Source organism: Amblyomma maculatum, chromosome 10 (genome assembly GCF_055883805.1).
Source record: "Amblyomma maculatum isolate TAMU_Amacu chromosome 10, ASM5588380v1, whole genome shotgun sequence".
NCBI lineage: Eukaryota > Metazoa > Arthropoda > Arachnida > Ixodida > Ixodidae > Amblyomma > Amblyomma maculatum.
In genome coordinates this window covers 145,733,130-145,757,500 of record NC_139353.1, presented here as the reverse complement: position 1 = coordinate 145,757,500, position 24,371 = coordinate 145,733,130, and the positions used below count along the sequence as shown (strand labels likewise).

Below are 24,371 nucleotides of genomic sequence, written 5' to 3'. Positions count from 1 at the left end.
CATACTCGCATCGTTCCTCTGGTTAATCCAGAGGTTGATGTCGTCTACATACATGCTAAACTTTAGCCCCTTGATTATGTTAAATTTACCGCGGAGGCCTCTCATTGCCACGCTGAACAGGAAAGGCAATAGCACTGAGCCCTGTGGCGTGCGTGCCACTGCTTCCTAACTCTATCGCGGGAGATTTTAAACTTTGAAATATCATGCAGGCTTTTCTTCCCGATAAGAAGTCTTATGTAGCTGTACATTTACGCCCCTACTCTGAGCGCTTCGAGCCCTTCAAGGATAGCCTCGTGTCTGACATTGTCGAAGGCTTTGGGGAGGTCTAGGCCCAGGATCATCTTTCGATCGCGAGGCTATATCATGCTTCAGTAGGACCATCCCAAGCGGCAAGCCTATGGTCGGCCCGCGCTCGGACCTTGGCAATATGGCCGACTGAAACTCACCGGGCCAACCTAGGCGACCAACCTCAGCCCAAGGTCGGGGATTGACAATGGCCTAAGAATGGCCAATCATTGGCAATCGAGCTTGGGCCAACGAGTATGGCCGACTTAGCCAGCCTACCGCCACGCTAGGGTCATGCATGGGCCATGGCTTGCCGACTTGGCCAGCCTACTGCCGCACTTGGGTCATGCATGGGCCATGGCTTATCCACACATGGCCCAACCTCGTCGGTGGTACTCGCTGGCCGGTGGTTTATCCACCATCGGCAGTAGACCTCGGGCCAATGAGTATTGCCGACTTGGCCAGCCTACTGCCGCGCTAGGGTCATGCATGGGCGCTGGCGTACCCACATGGCCCAACTACTTCGGCAGTACACGCTGCCCAGTGGCCTATCCATGTGTAATTAGTGATCTACTCATCCATGGCCTATCGTTTACCCATTAAAACGTCCGCAGTGCTATTGTTGCTGAAAATTAGTGCTGCGGCAGCATTTTGAGATGCGCATCTTCTCCTCCAAGCGGGCTCTAACTTTGTGGCATCAGCAATGCTGTTCTCCGGGCAGGTGAAAAGCAACCCATACGTATGTAGCTTAAAAAAGCCTGTGCATCGACAAATGTAGGTTTAAACAGCACTTTTTATTGGTCTTTCTTAAATATTCGAAAGGCTCAAAGCCCTCCTAATACAAAATGGCATTTACAGCTTACTAAGTTTGTGAGGCTTCACAGCAATTTATTCTGGCATTCAGCTTCTAGGCTGAGTTAAGGATGTCACGTTTCCCTGCTCGTTGTGCCTGCCGTCCCATTACTTCACCGTTACGAGCCATCGCTTGACTGCTGCCGCGGTCTTCCTGGAGAGGACGTCACTCAGGTACACGCTGCCTCTCCTCAGGCATCCTAGAAAATATACGAAAGAAAATATCAGCCTTCATTCCGTATTCATGTGAATTTTCTAGCCTGTTAAAGTGATAAAAGGCTGTCACTCAAGCATTTATAAGGACCTTCAGTGGGATCAGTGGTGATGCAGTCATCGGATGATATATTTTTACACATATACTGCTTGTGTAAGCAAATTTGATCCAAGGGGGAAAAAAGACATTTCTGAGGCAGGGGAAGGAAACCAAATACATATCGCTGGAAGCTACCTTGAGCACCACAGAAAAGGTTTTGTTTGGAATCCTTAATTGACATTACTTACCTAAGTTACTGATTAATGACTTACACATTAAATGGTGTTGCTACTTTGAAGAGTACCGGCTCAAACCACGTTTCATTATTTGCGATAAAGAACCCTCACGTCTGCATTTTGTTCCCCAGTACAATAGGAAACCCCGAAAATACATCCCTCGTTCCCCATCGTCCTGACGCTTCCCCTCCTTTGGTTCCAAAGTTGCAGCAAGTCATCCGCAAACAAGTCTCAGTACTTCCCACGCTTCCTGAAGCTCCTGCTGTCGCTCCCTTGACATACGTCGGAGGACCACTACAATATAGCCAACCTTCTGTCCCAGCCCCTTTGACCTACGTGGCAGTAGCTGCGCGGCCTCCGCCTCAGCCGTTACCACCCGTGCAGCCTGTCCTACGTCATGCACCGCTTCCTCAAAAGGCTCCGCTTCATCCTGCGACTCCACGCTATTACAACCCGTAGCGCACTTCGGACAATCGCCCAAGTTACTACTGTGGTTGCCCTGGACACGTGGCTCGTCGGTGCCGTCGCCACATGGCTGCGTGTCCCGAGCCTGCGTCTTTGGAGGACTCCCCACCGCTGCTTCATTCTGCTCCGTCTTCACCTGCATACGACGCCGAACAGCGTTCGTACACGACCCATCGTTCTCCTCCCCGTCGCAGGTCACTGTCACCAATGCGCTGGCGACCACCCCCTGCTGATGAGGGAAACTAAGTTCCGCGGTTCATGAGGCGAGAACTGCTTGCTCTGCGAAAAGCTCAAGGCCTCATATTTTGCCCACGAACGTTATAGTAATCTCTATCGATGGTCTGCCTGTACATGAGCTGGTCGATACAGGTGCTGCAGTGTCTGTGATTCATGAGCGACTTTGCCAATGATTACGAAAAGTTACAACGCCATTTAACGGTTTGTCGCTCCGCACTGCCAGCGAAGAGAGGATTGCACCTTTAGCAGCATGTACAGTCTGTTGCAGAAGTTTGCGGCCCAACGCGCCGGGCAGAGGAGCAGTATCGCTCCCGAGAGGCGGCGCTGCGCCCGACGGCGCTGCCTGGTGACGTGCTATAAAGAGTGAGGAGGCTTGTTCTCTTCTCCTCATCCCGCGGTTGATATCGCACATCTTTGCTCTCAGCCGCGGGATGAGGGGAAGAGAACAAGCCTCCTCACTCTTTATAGCTACGTCACCAGGCAGCGCCGGCGGGCGCAGCGCCGCCTCTCGGGAGCGATACTGCTCCTCTGCCCGGCGCGTTGGGCCGCAAACTTCTGCAACAGACGGTACAGCGCGTGTCGTCATTGAAGGTCTTTTATACAGTGTCGAGTTCGTAGTTTTGTCGTCTTGTTCTCACGATGTGATCCTTGGATGGGACTTCGTCTAAAAATAACGCCGTGATCGATTGCGCCCGAGCTGAAGTGGAATTTTCTGCACTGTGCGACGTACTGCACGACGAAAACCGTTCAGTGTGTCCTCAAAAGCTTACCATCGCTGAAGATGTCGACGTAGCTCCAGAAGCTTGTGCCCTCGTACCTCTTTCGTGTCCTGCCGTGTCAGCCGTTAGTGTTCTGTTTACACCATCTGCATCCTTCATCCACCGCAAGCACCTGCCGCTGTCGTCTGCTGTTCTCGATGTTCACGAAGCTACTCATCTACAATCCGTCTCCGCGCCCGATTACTTTGCTACGTGGGGAATCTCCCAGTTCCATTGAACCAGCCCACCTTCTCTCTGACCTGGATGCCTCCGAGACCAAATGTGGTAACTACATTGATGCTCTGCAGTCCGATTCGACGCCTGATTCGTTGCCAGACGACTCCTTCCGAACCGCCATCGATGACGCCCTTCCTTCCACCTACCGAACGCAGCTTGCGACCCTTTTACAGACGTTTTGCTCCGCGTTCGACGCCGCCCACACACCTCTCGGCCACACTTCCACAGTCGCGCATCACATTCAGACCGGCTCTAACGCCTTTTCGACAGCGCCCTATCGTGTGTCAGCGGCAGAGCGCCGCGTGATCAATAAGCAAGTTGAGGACATGCTACGTGGTGTGATCCGTCCATCTCAAAGCCCCTGGTCTTCACCAGTGGTGTTAGTCAAGAAGAAAGATGGTTCGTTTCGCTTTTGTATCGATTACAGACGCTTCAACAAAATTACCCACAAGGACAATTACCCCCTTCCGCGTATAGACGATGCTCTTGATTGCTTCCAAGGTGCCGAGTACTTTTCATCCCTTGATTTACGTTCCGGTTACTGGCAAGTACCAATGGCCGCCTGTGAACGAGATTAAGACCGCATTTGTGATGACGGATGGCCTTTATGAATTTAATGTGATGCCCTACGGTCTGTGCAATGCGCCCGCCACATTCGAGAGAATGATGGATAACATCTTGCGGAAGTTCAAGTGGCACATCTGCCTCTGCTACTTGGACGACATTGTTGTCTTTTCCACTGACTTCGCTACGCACCTAGAGCGCTTGCGGCAAGTCTTGGTTTGTCTTACTGACGCTGGCCTACAATTGAATCTTAAGAACTGTCACTTCGGTGCCCAGCAGTTGACAATTTTGGGTCACATCGTCTCTAAGGAAGGTGTTCGTCCTGATCCGGCCAAGCTGCGCGCAGTCGCAGAGTTTCCTAAACCGTTCTCACTCAAGCAACTTCGAAGCTTCATAGGTCTGTGCTCGTATTTTCGACGCTTCATACAGAACTTTGCTTCTATTATTACACCCCTGACGAAGCTACTCGGGGGAAACAGTCAGTTAAGTGATTCGTCAGCCGAGTGCGACGAAGCGTTCACCGCATTGCGCCATCTTTTGACATCGCTACCAATCCTTCGCCACTACGACCCGACCGCACCCACTGAGGTCCATACTGATGCGAGTGGCATTGGCCTCGGAGCTGTCTTGGCTCAACGAAAAAACAGCTTTCAGGAATACGTCTTCGCCTACGCGAGTCGTGTTCTCTCTAAAGCTGAATGCAACTACTCAGTTGCAGAAAAGGAGTGTTTGGCAATTGTGTGGGCACTAACGAAATTCAGACCCTACTTGTACGGTCGCCAGTTTGACGTCGCCACGGACCACCACGCGTTATGTTGGCTGTCCTCTCTTAAAGACCCGTCCGGCCACCTCGCAAGATGGGCCCTCCGCCTTCAGGAATTTGGCATTCGAGTTGTATATCGTTCTGGCCGTAAACACATGGACACCGATGCTCTGTCTCGTTCTCCCCTATCCAGCGAACCTGCTTGCTCCACGGCAGCTGATCCCGTCCTGTCGACTCTAACCATCGCCGATATGCCTGCGGAGCAGCGCAAAGACCCGTGGCTCGCATCTCTTATCGACATCATGTCCACTTCTCCCAACGCTGCGCCTTCTCGGACTTTACGCCGTCAAGCACCACACTTTGCCCTACGAGATGGTTTTCTCTACCGCCACAATGATATGACTGATGGTCGACGGTGGGTTCTCGTCATTCCCCGCCATTTACGACATGAAATTTGCGCCCCTTTCCATGCCGACCCTCAGTGTGCCCATCCTGGTGTAGTCAAGACGTTTCAAAGAATTTCTCAACGCTACTATTAGCGCGGAATGTACGGTTATATTCGCAAATATGTCCGCTCCTGCATCGCCTCTCAGCGCCGCAAGCCATCCACACCTCGTGCTTCTGGCCCCTTACAACCCCTTCCATGCCCGGCCCGTCCTTTTGATCGCATTGGCGTTGATCTTTACGGGCCACTTCCCTGCACGGTCTCTGGGAACCGCTGGATTATCGTCGGCATCGACCACCTCACCCCATATGCGGAGACCGCTGCCCTACCTGCCGCTACTGCCCGTGAGGTCGCCCTGTTCTTGTTTCATCATTTTGTCCTTTGCCACGGCGCGCCGCGTGAGCTGCTCAGTGACAGAGGCCGAGTCTTCCTTTCCAATGTCGTTGAAGCTCTACTGGCCGAATGTCGCATCATACATCGAACCACCACAGCCTATCACCCTCAAACTAACGGGCTGACTGAGCGCTTCAATCATACTCTTGGAAATGTGCTCACGATGTACGTTGCCGCCGATCAGACTAACTGGGACGCTGTTCTTCCTTTCGTGACGTACGCGTACAACACTGCCACGCAGTCAACCACTGGATTTAGCCCTTTCTTCCTCCTTTATGGGCGTGAGGCTTTGTCCACGATGGACACTATATTACCATATCGTCCAGACTCCTCCGAGTGGACTCCACTTTCTGACGCTGTAAAGCATGCGGAGGAATGTCGCCAGCTGGCCCGCAGTTTAACATCTGAATCTCAAGGCCGCCAAAAGCATCGTCACGACAAAGATCAGACGCCACATGTTTTCCCTACAGGGTCCCTCGTTTGGCTCTGGGTTCCTGGCACCCCACCGGGATTGTCATCGAAATTTCGAACTGAATACCACGGCCCCTACCGCATCGTTCACCAAACCTCCCCTGTAAATTAAATCGTGGAGCCACTCACTCCCTCTTCGGACATGCGTCCTCGCGGCCGCGAAACTGTGCACGTGAGCCGCCTCAAAACATACTACGACCCGCTCGTCTTGCCCTCACCATAGGTCGCCAGGGTGGCTCCTCTTCGCTCCCGGGAAATTGTAGTGAACGAAGAGCAGATGTCACGAAACACGAGGAAGAGAACAACGAAGTGCCGCTGCGCTGCTCGAGCTCGCTGGTTTGTGCCTAGACGGACTGTGTTCCTGTGCTTTCGCCGTGCAGCTTACAGAGGACTATATTCTGTTGAACCCTCAGTAAAACCCATTTCACACTCATTTATATCCTTACCGCTTTGTAGTCGTTATCCGCATTGCAAAGTTCGGCGCGCTCACTGTAACTCGCACCTTCATGTGTGCCAAAGGGCCGACGTGAAGCAACCATTGCCAGCATATCACCCTTACTCATGCATGGGGCCAGCCATCATAGCGGCAGGTTGTTTCGTCCGCTCAAAATCATGTTGAGAGCAGCGCAATTGAGGTGCGCGAATGGGCTGGTAACGGTTTCGGTATTTACATAACCCGGAATTTTTCTGCAGACGAATAAAAAGTTACACATGAGGTTTCTAACCGCAAATATTGAAACAGGGGTTTCCGAACGTGCTCGCCGACTCTAAGTCCTATTTATTGTCTAAAGTGAATATTTAGTACTTGGAGAGAATAACCTCACTTTCCTATGCAGAAAATAAAAATGTACTGCGCTGTGCGAAGTGGCTGCCAGCAATGCACCCCCGGTTTCCATCGCCTGTTTCCAATGGTTTATTTCTAACCCTTGTCTCAAGCTATCGGACACACCAGGTGTAATGTACCATGCATAAAATCTGCGTGAGAGCATATTAATGGGTAGATTTGTAAGCTTTACAGATTTCACTTACAAATACTACGAGAATCGCGTCACTGCGGCCTTTCTTAAAATTGACACGCAACAGTGCAATATACGTGGCTAAAATATAGTACTCAACGTATTAATTCAGCTTCGCAAATGCAGCTGTAACAGAAAGTGAGGGCTGGAGACACCGAAGGTGCGCCTAGCTTTCAAATTTTCTTAGATGGCACAACCGTTCGAAATATGTAATTTTAAAAATAAGCCCTTGATAGCAGCTTTCCCACAGCATATATATGGGTGCCTTAGATAAGAATTATAATCGAGGTCCCATGACCATCTTTAGTTTCCAATTAAATTTTTGTATGTGATGGGCAAATATCAGAAACAAAGGAATTAACCTTAGCTTTGCAAGATACGGCGTAGTTTCCTTGAAAACAAAAAAATTGTACGGTATATCTTTAGAGGTAGAAATTAAACGCTGTTTTTGTCATTTCAAAATGTTGCAAGTTTGGATACCACGATTTTGTCATGTATCTTTTACTCACTAAATATATGCAGGTTTTACATTTACAAACACTATTAGAAATCCGTCTTGTTTTTGCAGTTGAGTTATTAAAAATCGCAAACTTTGCTTCAAGAGCAATGGGCTGCAAAAATATTCATTTTTAATCTTATATACTGGAATATGATGCTTAGGTTGGTTGCACTAAATATGTTTTCACTTCCTAACGCATGTTCTTAATTCCAAGCAATTTTTGGAGCTCCAGATCGCAAGGTGTGTTCTCCACAACTTATCAAAATTGCCCAAAATTCGAAAACAGCAGTAAAGTGTAAATTTGCTGCAAATAAAAAAAGGATCATATTCGATTTTCATTCAAATCCCGGTCAAGAATCTTCAGTGCCTCAAAAATATCACGGACTAAAATGTGTTGCGTTATATTGTTTAAAAATATAACGTTGAATATTAAACCGAGTGCTTGTCCTGATAATGGCCAAATTCAGTCTGCATTCTTGCAAGATCCAATAATATTGTGGCACTGAAACTATCTCTAGATTATCAAGGTTCCATTCTTTATTTCTAAAAAAATTTTAAGCTCTAGATTTGTTTTTTTCTGCATATTATATTGAAATCGGGCAAAATTTAAAAAAAATGGTAAAATAAGGAAAACTGATTAGAATTGAAGAAACTGCCACAACATCGATTTGTATCAAAATCTCTGGAAACAATGCAAACTACTTTGTTAATACGAGTCAGTAAATATATTCAATTCTGCAAAATGAATTATTAGAAACATAAAAATGCCTGTTTTTATTCTATAGATGTGCTTATATGGCTCCACCTCATGGAGTAGGCATCAAATCTTCAATTTCGTATTTGCTGATTTTAGTTACAGTCTTGTAAAATTTAAAGCCTTGTCAGAGCTTATAAACCCTTTTTCTGCTTGTCGGCAAAGACTTAATATAGCTTAAAATTGAATTATTCCCTATTTCTGTCAAATTCATGACAGAACGCAAGTGAAGGCTGAACTTTTTCTCTGTCCTGCACTCTTTTTTTATTGCTAGGTGCAGTAGTATTCAATCAAGTTTATTATTGACCATAACTAACAATACTATAATTTTGAAGGGGAAATGAGGGTGCTCGTTATAATACATGAAGGAAAGAAGCCAACAGTCGGCGAGGCCGAGGAAAGCGTTGGGGATGGTACTTTTGTCTTTTTTTTTAATGTTTACTTGGATAATCACAGAAATTATTAATGTAATCTGATTAGGGGAAACATAATTAAACACAAAGTAGAAGAAAAAACAACGTGCCGATGGTGGGAACTGAACCCACGACCTCCGAATATCGCGTCCGGTGCTCTTCCAACTGAGCTACATCGGCCGCTGTCCCCCCTGCTACTTTCTTGGGTATTTATGTTGTCTGTATACGAACCTTGAGAGTGTTCACCAGCGCCACCCTCAACCATAGCGGCGGACGTGGAACGTCCTTTGTTACCGCCAGCGTCGCATAGAACGTGATCAAGAGCGAGGGCGAAAGCTGTGCTAGAACCCTCTTACGCTACAAGCAGATCAATTAAGGAGGAATGAAGGTGCTCGTTATAACACATGAAGGAAAGAAGCCAACAGTCGGCGAGGCCAAGGAAAGCGTTGGGGATGGTACTTTTATGTCTTCTATTTTTTTAATGTTTACTTGGATAATCGCGATATTCGGAGGTCGTGGGTTCGGTTCCCACCATCAGCACGTTGTTTTTTCTTCTACTTTGTGTTTAATTATCTTTCCCCTAATCAGATTACATTAATAATTTCTGTGATTATCCAAGTAAACATTTAAAAAAAAAAGATATAAAAGTACAATCCCCAACGCTTTCCTCGGCCTCGCCGACTATTCGCTTCTTTCATTCATGTATTACAACGAGCACCCTCATTTCCCCTTAATTGATCTGCTTGTAGCATACGGAGGTCTCGGTTTTGGCAGTCTTGAAGCCATAGGTAGCGTAACAGGGTTCTAGCACAGCTTTCGCCCTCGCTCTTGATCACGTTCTATGTGACGCTGGCGGTAACAAAGGCCGTTCCACGTCCACCGCTATGGTTGAGGGTGGCGCCGGTGAACACTCTCAAGGTTCGTATATGGACAACATAAATACCCAAGAAAGTAGCAGGGGGGACAGCGGCCAATGTAGCTCAGTTGGAAGAGCACCGGACGCAATATTCGGAGGTCGTGGGTTCGGTTCCCACCATCGGCACGTTGTTTTTTCTTCTACTTTGTGTTTAATTATCTTTCCCCTAATCAGATTACATTAATAATTTCTGTGATTATCCAAGTAAACATTAAAAAAAAAAGACAAAAGTACCAGCCCCAACGCTTTCCTCGGCCTCGCCGACTGTTGGCTTCTTTCCTTTATATAATTTTGAAGGTCATTTTTCAATGTGTAATTTTTTATAATTATAATCATAAGCAAATCTCTTTCCAGCATAATAATTTTGGAGGTGTTACAAAGAACACACATACCAGCATAGAGCTCCAGATTCTGCCTTAAAAGAACAATATAACCTGCGTAATAAACACAATGTTTTAGTGCAAATAACGTAACGCATTACGCCAGTATGTAAGGTCGAAAATTAACATTTTTGTAGCGCGTTGCTCCTGAAGCAAAGTTTGCGATTTTTTACTAAATCAACTGAATCAATGAAACAAGCTTTTAATACTTCTTATACAAATAAAAGTTATGTTGATTTGGTGAGTAAAAAACAATGGATGACAAAATTTTAGTGCGCAAGCAGCAGGCCTCCAAATGTGCAACTTTTTGAAACGACAAAAAACGGTGTTTTCTTTAGTGATAGGCGTTCTTGTTTTCTTTTTTCGGGAAAACTATGCTGCATCTTGCAAACCTAAGGGTCTTTCCTTTGTGTCGAGACATTAGCCCACGACATAGGAAAATTTAATTAAAATAAAATGGTGATGGCACCACGATTACTGTTCGTGTCCGAAGACATGCATATTTGTTTTCATTTCGTCTCTTTAAACATGTTCGTTTAGGCAATGCGGTGAATAAAAATATCATCGCATATATTAAAGATTTCTGCGCTACGCGTTATACCTAAAGCCACCTATATTGTCACAACTGTTATTCGTTATTTGTAGCTGAAACAACATCACAAAAGGAATTCGATCGCAAATTGTTCGTGAGTTAAATAGACGTACAAGATGACACACGTATACTTTGTAGAATACAATTTAAGAAAGAGCAGTTACAAACTATAGGCAAATAATGCTATGATATGGAGCATATGTATTACTCCGGTTAACAGTAAAAAAGGCGACTTTTAACATATTAATGTATTCAACAAACTATTGCATGAACACAATTATGGGGTCATCCACGTATGTAATGTCTATGGGCATTAGATGTGTGAATGACTTCGTTTCAATCCAATTTGTGCGTCACTCAAACTAATTGAACAAGGAAAAATTTAGTATTTACACAATTTTCAGCGAGTATACCACAAAATATACTAAGGTGCTTCATATACAGTCACATCACATAGCAAGTGAAGTGGGATACCAGAAGTAATCACTCACTCTGATCAGCATTTCGGTTTTGCGTCATCTTTGTAACTTTTTAGGCAGGCTTTTTCACTGATTATCCTCTTTATTCCTCTTCCAACCACAGGACACAGATCTTCTGGGGGTGCCGAAGTGTTGGTTTTCGCACCAGTGATACAACTCAATCGATCCATTTCTACGTAGAAAACACTCTCAGTGCGCACCTAAAAAAAATGAAAGCATGTATGTGTAGGCGAAATCATTCACCCGTGATAAAATAATATGATTTGAACAATAAAATCGAATGATCACACTCGAAACAACAAGAAAGTGGTGGAGAGATAGGAATTAAAGCTTGAAAGGCGGTTGCCTACTGCAATAATAGCAAGAGGTCCACTGTCTATAAGAATAGGCAATAAATATAAGGCACATTTAAAGGTGCATGCAGCAGTTACAGTGATGCAGTGCTACCTTTTGTTAGGCAGGCTTTTCCGCTGATTATCCTCTTCTTTATTCCCCTTCCAACCACAGGACACAGATCTTTTGGGGGTGCCAAACTGTGTCGGTTTTCGCGCCAGTCATACAACTCAATCGATTCATTTCTATGTAGAAAACACTCCCGATGCGCATCTAAAAAAAAAAAAAAAAAACATTATGTATAGGCTAAATCCTTCACATGTGATAAAACAATACGATTTGAACAATGAAATCACATGATCACACCCGGAGCAACAAGAAAGTGGTGGAGAGATAGAAATTGAAGCAATGAAAGACGATTGCTTACTGAACAAAGCAATAGCAAGAGGTCATGTGTCCATAAGAATAGGCAATAAAATTAAGGCACGTTTAAAGGTGCATGCAGCAGTTACAGTGATGCAGTGTTACTTTTTTTTTCACTGCAGTAGTTGGTATAAATATTACAGCAATTGCTAGGTATCAGAGGTAACCCCATTGAAAACCTCATCCAAGGTACCGAGCAGCAGTGGCGCGTTTGTACCTTAAATGAAAGCGACTGAACAGTGGGTGTTGTAAGAGGTGCAGCGTCCCTAGGAATAGGGACCAAAATTAAGTTTGCTTGTAATAACCAAGTACAAAAAGGAGCAAATATGCTTGCAATAATATCATGATGGCCTATGTTTTCATCAACAGCTGTAAACAACCTGTCACTACCAGTCGGTTCTTTGGATAGAGTTGTCAATGCCAGAGCTTAAAGCTAAGAGCAATATGAGTAATATTTATTGCGGTCACGGCTGTAAAGAATTCTAGCACAACACTCCATTACTGTAACTATTCAACCGTCCATTTGTATACATATTGTTCATTTAAGAACCATGCACATCTTATTAAGTTGCTCTTTTCTACTCCCAAATGGTTTCCTATAGAATTAGAATACGTAGATCGCTGCTTCGGTTTCAAAATTTTTGTACGATGGCTGTGACGTGCACTTCATGCATACAGTACGTTCATTATTTCCTATTCTTCTCCCATACTCATTCTATCCTTCTCGGCCGCTCAATTCTCCGCAGCTTTTTTTTTTTTCCCGCAGCCACCCTAGCTTGGGGCATTCTAGGTTGGCCTTTGTGAAGCTCTGCCACACTTGGGAGGAAGGGTGTTCGCCACAAATGCTTTTCGTATTTATCTTCATTTTTACCATGTCTTTTACGGCTCGGCTGCTATCGTCTATCGACTTTTGCCAGAGCTAACAAAGGTTCCACACGTGGCTGCACTACAATAGACGCTATCTCCCTTGATTCATTCGGGGACACGGTGCCCGATTCCTTGCCTTCAAAGTCCTCTCTGTCACTGACCTGAGCCACTCTGCCAAAATCTGATACTACCTTGGTTTGCCACTGCCTGGCCCATCGCGAGAGAAAGCTCATTCTTCTTTCGGCTTAGTTCAGCTGCAATTTCGCGGGCTTTCAATCAAGTGAGCGCTTGGACGGCTCGGTCACCGAAGCTACGACCTTCCTCCTGCAGCATCTGCTCTGACCTGTTCGAAAAGAGGTACGGAAACTGCTCTGGCAGGTTCCATGATACCGCTGCCTCTATTTCCAGAATGCCAAATGGGCCTATTCTGACACGTGCGACCGGCAAACATGGGCTATTCTTTACGGGAACCTGTTTACCGTAAAAACCCGCGTATAATACGAACCCGAATATAATACGAGGTGAAATTCTGGAGACGCGAAATGGAAAAAAAAAGTTTTTACCGCATATAATACGAGAGAGAAAAAACAAGACATTTATTGAAATCGGACCTCACACTTCAATCACTTTCATCTTCAGCAGCGCTTTCCTCGGAAATTTCTTTGTCGGACAAATCATCCCACAGGTACTCATCTTCTGTGCCATCGAGGGCGTTTGAGATGCCGCACTTCTTAAACGAACGGCGCACAAGCTCCTCTGGGATGCTTGCCCACGCGTCCACAATCCATTTGCACAGCGTGGCTGGCGATGCTCGCTTCAGCCGCCCGGCCGGCGTCACTGCAGGCTCACCTGACCGCATCCATTCCGCGTAGCATCGCTTGACTGCGTCCTTGGGTTTGTTGACACAAACGTCGAGAGGCTGAAGTTGTGAGGTCATCCCACCCGGAATCACAACAAGTTCTGTGCGGCAGTCGCTTAGCAGCCTTTTCACCGAGTCGGCCAAATGGCAACGAAACGCGTCCAGCACGAGGATGGATGGAAAGGACAACAGTGCACCGGGCCGTTTGCACCACACTGACTTCACCCAGTCGAGGACAAGATCCTCGTTCATCCAACCTTTTTCGTGGCATCTCACGATGACATTCTTCGGCAGCTCCTCACCTTTCGGCATTGTCTTGCGCTTGAAGATGACATAGGGCGGGAGCTTGCGGCCGTCTGCCGTGCACGATAGCATGACTGTAACCCGCGTCTTCTCGTTTCCAGTAGACCGGATACAAACTTGTTTAGAGCCTTTCTCATGGACGGTGAGGGGCGATGGCATGTCCAGGTAAACCGGCGTCTGGTCAGCATTGCCTATTTGCCCCAGCTGAAAGTTTTTGGTCTTTCGCAAAGAAATCACGTGGCGCTGAAAAGCCACCAGCAGCTCTTCGAAGGATTCGGGCAGCTTTTGTGAAATCGAGGTTCGCCGGCGTAGCGAGAATCCAGCACGGCACATATAGCGATGTATCCAGTGCTTGCTTGCTTTGAAGGCGGAGCTCGGAATTCCCTTTTCCCTTGCAAGCTCCCTAGCTTTTGCTTGCATAAGCTCTACGCTCACAGCTAGATGCGATGCTCGCTGTTCTCGTACGAACTCCGTCAGAGCGAGTTCAATTTCCGGGAATGCGCCATTCTTTGGCCCGCGAAAGCTTCTTCGCATTCCCTTGCACGCGAAAAGGGCTTCTTTCTGTCGTCGCCATCCGCGAATGCTTCCCTCGGTGACGCCAAACTGCCTCCCGGCCGCACTGTTGCCGATGTTTTCAGCAACTAAAATCACCTTTCTCTTAAAAGCAGCCGAGTACTGTTTCCGAGACCCTGGCATCCTGCTCGTTCACTTAAAGAAAAAAGCGTGCACTTTTTCGCGAACTGTGGTTTGCACGAGAGCACATGAGCTGATGCTGTGCGCACTCGACGACTCAACAACAAAGAGACGACACCTCGACGTCGTGGCCACTGCGGGGTGCGGCCACGTTAGGGCAACGAAGCCAAGCCGTAGCCGCACATCGATAACAAAGCCAAGCCGTAGCCACGCGGCAACAACGAAACCAAAACTTCTCGCAAAACTTTGACATTTTGGTTGGGATCCGCAAATAATACGAGGCGGAAATTTGGAACGCTGAAAGTTGGAAAAAAAACTCGTATTATACGCGGGTTTTTACGGTAATACATGCACAATCCCCCGTTAAGTCAGCTGCCTTCACGTATGTGGGGTGGATTACGTCCATGATGGCCGCGGAATCTCTCAGAACCCGACAATGCTTCCCATTAACCTGCATCTTTTAGGTATGGCTCTAGCAGGCGCATGCTTTTTTTCATCTGCATCTGCCGAAGAGAACAAAACCTTCAACTTCCTATGTGTTGGCAAAGTGAACGGGCTCGTTGCATCGGAAACAGACCGATTTTTCTTTCTGTTTCCTTCCCTTTGTCGGCTGTCACTTTAGGGTAGTTACTCGACTCTGCCCTGTGGCTTTCGTCTCGCTCCAAGGTGCCGCTTGCTAGGTTTCCAGTCTGGGTTCACGTTTTAGTTTGCTTTAGGGTTTCCCCGAGAACGCGATCACTCCGTTTCCCACCTAGCATGGAATTCTTCGGCCAGCTCTGCTGCACGTTCTAAGCTTTTATTTCCCGGCCTGTCTTGCACCCACACACACGTTCATGCTCCTAGACAGCTATAGAATTGTTCCAGGCAGATCACTTCTATTAAGGAATTGAACGGCGGCGCAACACGGAAACGGACACAGACAAGAAGGGGACACCACATGCGCACACTACCAACTATTTATTAAACGGAAAGGTGGCATATTTATACGTTCATCTCAAGCATCAGACTCATCGCCACAGTCCGCTCCAAACCCAACACGTGAACACCGAGCACCGCCAACAGGAAATCAGACACGATATTTCTAACCTCAGTAGATAAACTATCAAAAACGGGAAAGAAAAAAAAATTTTTTTTTTTTAAACGGAAGGCAGGCCATATCTCATAGCAAATGCAGTGTGGACCGAAAACAGCAGAGTAAGACATGAGAAGCGACCAGCCCGAACCCTAACAAATAAAAAATAAAACGATAAAACAATCGTAGCAAAAGCAGAGTCAAAACAGTTAAGCAAAAGCAGTCAAAACCCTAAGCCAACAACAAAAGACGATCGTAGCAAAAGCAGTCAAAACAGAAGAAGCAAAAGCAGTAAAAAAAAAAACTAGGCCAACAACAAAAGACGATCATGGCAAAAGCCGAGTCAAACAAAGGAAGCAAAAGCAGTCAAAAAACCTCAACCAACACCAACATTCGTAGCTCAGAGTCAAAGAAATGAAGCAAGAGCAGTCAAACACAATCGTATACCAAAGGCGTAGTCAAAAAAAGGGGGAGCAAAAAGTCAGGAACCTAAAAGCAACTAAAAACGATCGTAGCAAAAGCAGAGTCAAAACAAAAGAAACAACAGCGGTCAAACCTAAAACAACAGCCTAAAACAACGATTTCCTGACTGTTTTTGCTCCCCCTTTTTTTGACTATGCCTTTGGTATACGATTGTGTTTGACTGCTTTTGCTTCATTTCTTTGACTCTCCTTGAGCTACGAATGTTGGTGTTGGTTGAGGTTTTTGACTGCTTTTGCTTCCTTTGTTTGACTCGGCTTTTGCTACGATCGTCTTTTGTTGTTGTTGGCCTAGCTTTTTTTTTTTTGACTGCTTTTGCTTCTTTTGTTCTGACTCTGCTTTTGCTACGATCGTCTTTTGTTGTTGGCTTAGGGTTCTGACTGCTTTTGCTTAACTGTTTTGACTCTGCTTTTGCTACGATTGTTTTATAGTTTTATTTTTTATTTGTTAGGGTTCGGGCTGGTCGCTTCTCATGTCTTACTCTGCTGTTTTCGGTCCACACTGCATTTGCTATGAAATATGGCCTACCTTCCGTTTTAAAAAAAGAAAAACTTTTTTTTCCCCCCGTTTTTGATAGTTTATCTACTGAGGTTAGAAATATCTTGTCTGATTTCCTGTTGGTGGTGCTCGGCGTTCACGTGTTGGGTTTGGAGCGGACTGTGGCGATGAGTCTGATGCTTGAGATGGACGTATAAATATGCCACCTTTCCGTTTAATAAATAGTTGGTAGTGTGCGCATGTGGTGTCCCCTTATTGTCTGTGTCCGTTTCCATGCTGCGCCGCCGTTCAATTCCATCATGCACCAACTGGCCCCCCAGGCCGTTATTCACTTCTATTATTTTGTCATGAGTTCCGAAAGCCTCTTCTCCTCTTTTACCATTCTGTCAGGTCTGCCTTCAGATTGTAAGTGAAATGCGGAAACGACTGATTACGTTGTTACCTGGTTTCCCTGAAATGGCGGCAAAACGCATCTGAGGGATAGGCGGTGCTTTTTGAGAAGCGCTGCCTTTGCTTTAGCATAGTCGGCTGCTCCTTCTTTTGTCAGACGAGCAAGCACTTGGGCTGCCTCACATGGGAGGATGGTCAGCAGCTTCTGGGGCCAAAGCTCGGATGATAACTCAACATTTTCACACGCCCACTCGAACTTTACGAGAAAAAACCCTATGTCTTCTCCTAGTTTGTACGGTAGCAAGAGGTTTTTTATTTTAACACTTGATGCTTCCTGACTCACAACGGAGTTTGGTGTGTGTCTCCCAGTGTATTTTGCCTGTGCTAACTGCAGATCGAGCTGTTTTTTTCTCGATCCCCCTTTCATTCTACTTGTCTTCAAGATCCTTTTTGAGTTTCTCCTGTTCCTCAGCCTTCTTTAACTCTTCTTGAATAAGCTCCCAACGTTCTGCTATCTCCTCCGCGTCCGCACCGATGTCCTCAATTGCCCTAATCAGTTCTGGTTTTCTGCGGATGGGCCCACAGTCAATGCCCAATTCCCCAAAGATTAAAACCAGCTCCAGTTTGTGCAACTTTTTTTAGTCCATGACTACTGCAGCAATGGCAAGTCCCTGCACTATATGGTTAGAGGAAACCAATCTGCCTCTAAAACCACCCTTCATTTGCCGAAGCTTACAAATATCTACAAGTTGTAAAACCTGGCAATGTTCCAAGAGAAGGACCATGTACTTACTGTACCAGAGTCAGGACTGGAGGCGCAGACCATTACACCGCAGCCATCCACTTGATGCGATCAGGTTCGGGGCCAAGGCTTCTGTGTAGCGTGATCAGGTGGACAAGACATCGGACGGGGAGCAGCAGGTAGAGCTGGCAAAGAAGTTTTATATACATTATTTACATGTCAAAACAGGAAGAAAAACTCAGACGAGGAGAGCAGAACCGAGCTGAACTCCTTAGCTACCATGGATAGCTCCACACATTAATAAAGCGTCCGCAATCTCCAGTTCCCTAGCTGGGGAAATGAAGGTCAATTGGGCCTGTCAGGGGGAGTACAATTATGCTATATCCAGCTTTTAACACTAAACAGCATGACGTATGGTAAAACAGTGATGAATGGTTTTGTAGCGCATTGCGTGTAAAAAAAAAAAGAAGGTCACAGCTCAGCGGTGCGCTACTACACTGCGATGGAAGCAATGACTTCCTCTTGCTCCTTTAGAAAATTAATATCTACCCACACTAGCATATTTATTTTCCTTTACTACCCTACCAAGCTTTTACTGAATTGTCTCGATGCGCTCATATATGCACGGATCAGACGAAGTGAGCGTCTGCAGGTTCTTCGCTCAAATCGGACTAGGAAAACCAACTTCGCTCACAAAAAAAAAAAAAAAGAACCAGGACGAAAATTGAGTAGCCCAAAGCCTTCTGCGATTGGCTGCCTAGCGAGCTGTTTCTGGGTGATACGCGAAATTTTCTACAAACCCAGAACCTGAGCGCGACAGCGCCGAGCGGAATGCTTTGGCGTCCCTCGGCCTGTCACGCCTGTCAACGCTCCACTGCACTAAGGGAGCTCTTGTAATTAACGGAAAAGAACTCTCAGGAAAAACTCAACCTTATGATTTTTGAAGGAAGAACTGGGTAATGCTTGCCAGCTTCGCGTTGGCATTCTGCCCGACAAAAGCGTCCTCTAGCTGCTAAACGCATCGCATAAGCCGTTGGTTGCCGCCGCTGCATTCAACTTTGTTGCGGACACCACATATACAACAAAAATCAGTCAACGCTTCGTGAATATGGCGCGACAAAACAGAACCCCACAATCACTAATTTGCTCTTGCCGGTATGCACATGCGGAGGGCAGCTGACCGAACCACGCCCAATAAGACCCATCAGCCCCCGCGTGCGATCGGTGCTTACGTGACTGCTCCCAAGGTGAAAAACGGCTGCGTCTGCGGGAATTTTGTATTCGCTCTTTAAACGTGACTGCGTTCAGCACTTAATATAAGAACAAAGCACTCGCTTGGAGCCCCTATCACTTTTTGGTAATGACCTGTGTCTTCGATCTTTGCGGTCAAAATTTCGACATATCCGCATTATGCCCGAAAAATGCTTCGAGATAAACGGGAGTCAGTACATAGTACCTATGGGAGGTGAAAGCGCGACGTGGAAAATTTTGAACTTAACCAATTTTTCGAGATATGCGAGTCCGTGTTAACGAGGGTTTACTGTATTTTTTTTACTCACATACCTCACAGGCTCCAACTGGAGTATTATGTGAGGGGGGGTTACATAAAAACCTGGGGTGCAAAAAGAAGCAAATAGAACACAGTTACTTGAACATTGTTATACAAATAGTTAAAAGCCAACCAGAAAGTTGAATGCAGTTAGAAAAGCTTCAGATCAAGAGCTGAGCACCCCAAAAATCAGCCACTCAAATAACACACTAAGCAATGCATCTTTAGCTAATAGAGTCACTAGCCGCTATTTACAACTGAAATTAAGAAGTGAAGCTCTCATTTACTATTTCTGTTGATTTATTTGGCCGTGCAATGCAAAAGAAAATACTCTTTGTAATATTTTTACTTCCATGACCACAAGCTATATAAACAGGTAATAAAAGGAAGTGAAGGAAAAGCCCTATGCTTATGTGTAGCAGACTGCACAAAATATCATGCAGTGGAATGTTTACTTCATGTGCCTACACTATGTACAAAGATACTGTCCATGTCTACCTTCTGGCTTCTTAAGTGTTATGGACAGAAGTCTGCCATCAAGGACAAAATTTACTGGACCACTCCACAGCAGCATATCATGCACACACTCATGGTAACACACCAGGTGACGAGACTGGCTCTAGGACCATGCGTGTCCTTCGTTACCAACAAGCATGCTATTTTTCTGTCACTGAGTAGCTGCTTATTGATTGCCAGGGGCATGCTGCAAGGCACTGTTGCAGCAGTGGCATTCTGCTGACTCACCAGTGCGAGCAGGTGCCTATTGTTCCCTTGCTCGGCCACTTGCACACCATTGTGATAATGCACATCTTCGGTACTGTGTATTAGCATAAATACACTGCCGCATGCAACGCATTCATTACAAAAAGTTCCGGTCTGCACGTCACTGCTTCTTTATATTTGCACAGGCAGACAAGATGTTGCAAACTTGAGCATGCACTGGGGAGCACCTATACACAATACCAATGAATCAGAGTAATATTGTAGATAAAAACAAAATATAGAAAACTAGCTGTGTGGGTATTGCTCATACTTGCTCAAGATATCAATTGCATCTGTCCATGAGTTATCACTTATGCAAACACCTGGTGCCGAATTCTCTAAGGTGCTGTATGTTTGGCGACGACCCCTTAACTGATGCAATAAATATACCAACCATTTTCCTTGTTGGTAGATCATTTAATATGCAGCTCTATTGCAAAACTACATTCATGAGAACTGTGGCAGTGTCCACTCATATGATACGCATGGAGTGTGGTGGCTCGTAAAGGCACAACTGCTTTTTGCAACATTTGAATCAAATTAGCAGATAAGGAAGCTTGGGCAAGTTGGTGACAGTACTCTTGGTACCAGTGGCCTAGCCAGAAATATTTTTCGGGGGTATTATACAACAGAATACAACAGACAAAACAGACCAACCAGAAGGGGAGAGCGGGGAAAGGAATGTGGGTGCAATGTTCAGAGAATTTTTCTATTGTTCTCCTCAATGTTACACTAACTTATGGTTTCTGCTTGTATATAGATCCCAAGTACTAAATCGAGACCACAGTTCTCACCTGGCCCTTAAAATGTAAGGAGACAGTAAATTGCCATTTTAGAAATGCGCTGTTTACAGCACTGCATTTGTTGTTTTATTTTCCTAATATGGCCTTTTAATAAGATGCGGTTAAAAGTGCTGAAGGTAAGCATAACCATAATTGCATTAAAGCTCCCGGGTAAGTGCATGAGACGCGCCTGACCATGCCAATTAGTCAGCGGGGTGCCAGTAGTGCAACAAGAAACTAGAAGCACATTCTTGACGACCAATAAGAAACAACCCGAAGCATGAAAATTGGCATGCTTTAAGGGAAGGATTGGGCATGCTCCCAACATTGGCCTTGTCACAAGGCGTCTCACTGTTAGAGTATGTGCAGATATCTAATTAATGAGCAGCAAGTCAAGTTTAGGAAAGTAACCAACATCTTCAATTTCTTTTCGACACTGAATATTGCTAAGGACAATGAAGATGAAGCGAGCAGTGGCACAGGCATGAGCACTTGATCCAGGCCTGCTCCCATTATTAAAAACCATCCCATCCCATCACCATAGGTCATGCTCTTTCTTCACTAGCTTCCCATCCTGTAACAATGTTTTTCTAATCTTTAGAGACAGGTAAAACTCAACACTGGGGCCCCAAAAGCCCTTCAAAAGAGGTATTCCAGCTGTACAACATCATGGCTTAGCCAGCTGCCAAGCAGCTCATCTTTGGGACTGCTGCAGGTACCACTTCTTACATAACAGCAAAAGCAGAAGGCAATATTCAGAGATAAACACAGGGGTTTCAATCCTCAGTGCCTTTACCTCTTGCTTCTCCCTGCCCTTCCGCCATGTGCAAGGTGGGTATCCAATTTCATTTCAATATTCTCTGCGAACACATGCAAACAGAAACAAGTCAAGTAGAGTTTGCAACCTCGTTATAGGTAATTAACAAGAAGCTGATGTTTGCAAGCTTCCTTCATGCACTGCACTGCATCAATGCTAAACACTTTTTACAAGTGACCAACATTTGACAACTCCTTGCATGCAAGCTACAATGAAAAACATTGTTTACAGCAAAGAGAAAGCCTTAAAAGAGCTTCGAAATGCTTGTTAAGCACATTGTTCTGCCTTTTGGTTACGTAGATAGTGACACAATAACTGCTGGTTGTTTTGTGTATTATCCAGCGTTTAATGCTTTAAGTTGGTCGCAAAAAATGAGTTCGGGCCACTGAGGGTGCTGGCACACAATGGCCGTTTTTGGCAGCGGATGTGTTATCACTGGGTAGGGGTTTGATGATTGGACGAACAATAAATTCACAGCTAAAAGGGCTCATAAGTAGATATATGTTCCGTCATATTTTTGTATTTTCTATAGTATCTACAAAACCAGCATGTTTGCTTTCGTCAAATTACTCCAAAGTATTACAAAAAAGTAATCATTGCTACAGGCTCTGGCTATTGTTCTGCCTCGGAGAACTCTGCGTCTCTCTACATAAATGGCTTTGGCAAGTATAGCTACCCTCTATGCACATGCAAACTCTTGCCTAAACAGCTGGTTTCTCGTAGGTGATATCTCGTTGAATTCTGCGCTGCCATGAGAACGAAAACTAGGCAGCACCATGCTACTTGAGCAGCGAAGGCAGTGGAAAAATGTTTTTTTTTTTTTTATATATTTCCCTCTCAGAATGAGCGAAAAAAATATGGATGGAAGTTCTTGGCATTCACGAGCCTGACGCGGCGGGTGTGCTCAGCACATTTCACTCGAGCACGCCCTCGAAACTCCTTAGAAGGTTCACCAATTCGGCATTCGCTGGCTACAAGCAACGGCGGCAACGATGCGACGCGGTGCTGGCGGTGGCAGGCACTCACACAAAACATCAATTGAAAAAAGTAACTATCGTGCGCATTAGCTGAGCAGTGAAGGCTCGTTCCGATCGGAGCCTATCCATGTTCATACATAATAGTTTGCAATGTTTTCACTGCTGTTCTTTTCTCAAAAACTCACCATCACGAGTAACGTCCCTGGCAGCAGCTCACTGTGCTCTCGCCTGTTGGCTTAGTTTTCAGTCAGATTAACGCGCATGAGCACACTTATTGAGAGCTTACATGCCTTTGAAATATTTATAATATTGCGTTACCATCGGATGCATGGATTGTCAGCGCCAGGTTACAGTGGAGCACAGGAAGGTCAGCGAAATTTACCACAAGTGCACCATTCCTTTTTTTTTTTTGCTTCATTGTCACTAGGAAAAAATACTGACGTATTTACATCTATGGGACATGCGTTTCCTTTTTTCTTGCCAAAGCGTCTGTTGACGCAACATAGATAAAATGTATTTTCAGCCAATCCTGCTGCTGTTGTTTTTTTTCAATGACTTGAACCCATACATACCAAATGGAATTGATCAAAAACTAAAATGGGAATTTATCAACTGCGTGCTGGGTGCTTTTTTTTTTTTTTTTTTTTGGAATGTGAACCTTTTGATTTTCCCTCGCAGGACGCAAATTCGGAACGCATTCACAGGAGTGAACCAGGCTGTATTCTATTTGAAGCAATAAGTCTTTTGAATGCATCTTTGCAATAGTTTGATACCTTGCTTGAATTTGCGCAACTGATTTAAGCGTCATCCTCAGCATTACTGGAAATGTCTCACTGCCCTTTGAGGTGTGCAGGCAATTTAAATATTAAGGCCATGAAAGATGAATGTACACAGACAAAGCCTCTATTCACTGAAGATGGCCGCATCAAATGCAAAACTGGTGGCACATCTGATGATGCCGTGGGCTGTAAATTGTTGGAGACTCCATCCTCCCTCCCTCCCTCCCCCCCCCCCCCCCCCCGCCTACTGCTGCCTTAGCACGAACCCCGATAGGTATACATACAACTGGGCGCCGTGCGCACCGCTCTGAAAAAGTCGCCGCAAGCCACCAGCTGACGGCCACTTGCCGCCCAGTGCTACGTAACGTGCGTCCCGATACATACAACTAGGCGCCGTAAACAGCGAGCCCCCAGCTGACGGCTACTTGGCTCTTCCACTAGGGTACCCCGTAACTCAGCTTCCGACAATAAAGTTTTGTTTCTCTAGTGACGCGCAACTGCCGATACTGCTACTGCTAGCCCTACTGCCATTGCAATGAGAAACAGGAATAGGGAAAAGGTACATACGCCCGTGTAAACATAGTTACAGCACTTACCTGCCAATTCTTCGCCATTTCCATGATAAAAGTTCTTCTCTTGCGGTCATCTCCTGGCCTGCCGACACCAGTAAGCCTGCCCTTCGCAACATTCTTTGTAGTCTGTGGCTTGTATGCTTTCACAAGCGATACGTTCACGAAAGCTTTCCCTCGTCGTCGCATACCGCATAGGCTATTGTGGAGCTTCCATGCCACGCGACAAACTGCCTGCAGGCAGTGACTGGCAGATATGAAACAATGAATACTTGCGTACAACAAGAGCATCGCACACCGTGACCGCGCACAAACACCGCCATTAACGCAGCCTCCCAGACTATCTTGGCTACAGGAATGCCTAAAGCTTTGGATGGCTCTGGCTTCGTTCGTTTTGCGACGTGATATCGTCTGCTAGTAAATTATCGTCTTCAGACAGGAAAACCGGTTAGGTCAGATATTTGTCAT

At 45.8% G+C, this 24,371-nt stretch overlaps 1 long non-coding RNA gene and 1 other non-coding gene across 2 annotated transcripts; one reads left to right on the top strand and one right to left on the bottom strand.

The window, feature by feature from the left end:
• Nucleotides 1-1,060: 1,060 nt before the first annotated feature.
• On the bottom strand, nt 1,061-24,254 carry LOC146177652 (uncharacterized). The gene is made up of 6 exons (XR_014701057.1): nt 23,931-24,254; nt 21,558-21,621; nt 17,720-17,853; nt 11,456-11,614; nt 11,021-11,208; nt 1,061-1,337 (listed from the first exon to the last, which is right to left on the bottom strand). It is a non-coding gene; the product is annotated as an uncharacterized LOC146177652 (long non-coding RNA).
• On the top strand, nt 9,611-9,683 carry TRNAL-CAA (transfer RNA leucine (anticodon CAA)). The gene has a single exon. It is a non-coding gene; the product is annotated as a tRNA-Leu (tRNA).
• Nucleotides 24,255-24,371: the final 117 nt, after the last annotated feature.